We start from the raw sequence: 1,226 nt of genomic DNA on the forward strand, positions 1-1,226 counted from the left end.
TGTTCTCCCTGGGTGTCACAGTTCCATTTCGTCAGCAGCCAATGGCACATGACTCGAGTTTTAGTATAAAACACAGACTTAACTGGGGGAGGGAGAAGTCACAGGACGGCCTGTAAGACCACTAAGGAAGAAGGGAGGTTCTCAGGGAGCAAGGAGAGAAGAGGGGTGGAGGGGTCAGGGGAGCTGGCTGGGAGGGGACATCCGGCTGCAAAGCCTTCCGCGTGTGTCCAAGGGCAGGGGCCCGGAGCCTCATGGCTCACAAAAAAGTCACTGACGCATTATTGACAGAGCTGCTTCAGTTAACCAGAACAAATTTTCACCCACTGATGCCCCAAACTGTAACCGAGCCCTTCTGAGTTTGGATTGAACTCAAGTTCATTCAGCGTCAATGGTCTTGGCAAACATGGACGTGGCCGTCCACTCCGACCTGAGCTTCTGTTAGGCGTCCGATTGCATCAGGCACTGGGTCCCCGGGTCAAGCAGGTCTCACGAGGTGGCACAGACAGAGGAGCCGCCCATGTGGGGGCCTCAGAGTCCCCCAAGGGCTGAGCTCCTGGGCCTTGCAGGAAGCGTGGGGCGGGGGCGGGGGGCACCAGAGCAAGGTGGGTGCATGGGGAACCTTGGGAATGGGCGTAGAGGCAACACGCATGACAGCAATGGACAACGGGGAAGGGTGGGGCCTCCGCCCCCCCCACGCACACACACTCACGTCCTCATGGACATAGGCCTCGGGCCCCAGAGGTCACCGCGAATCTAGCCATGCTCCGGAGTGAGCTGTTGGAGAACCAGTGCCCGAGGCTTCTTTCAGATGGGTGCGATCTTCCCGGGCTTGTGCAGGGCGGCCGCCACGAGGCCCCGAAGCCCTTCCGGCCTGCATTTGGGATTCCTCCGTCTGTAGCCCCAGGCCTCTGGAACCAGGCACCCAGCGAGGAGGACTGGCCCCTCCAGGCCACACGGGGCATCAGAGGACGAGCAGGAAACTGCCGAGAGACGCACGCCCGCGCAAGTCAGATTTCCCACAACCTTCTACTCCGTAGTGAGTTCACGGCAGCAGCCGGGTGGCCGAGACTGGGTCAGCGGAACAGGCTGGGCCAGGACAGGAAGCGAGTTCCTGCAGACCAGAAACTTGACAAGAAGACATTCCCGGGAGCTGCGGCTAGGGGCAGCGCTGGGCTCCCAGGGGCAGCGCTGGGCTCCCAGGGGCGCGCGGCTGAGCTCTGGCTTCA

This window comes from Oryctolagus cuniculus, chromosome 3 (assembly GCF_964237555.1).
Source record: "Oryctolagus cuniculus chromosome 3, mOryCun1.1, whole genome shotgun sequence".
NCBI classification, from domain to species: domain Eukaryota; kingdom Metazoa; phylum Chordata; class Mammalia; order Lagomorpha; family Leporidae; genus Oryctolagus; species Oryctolagus cuniculus.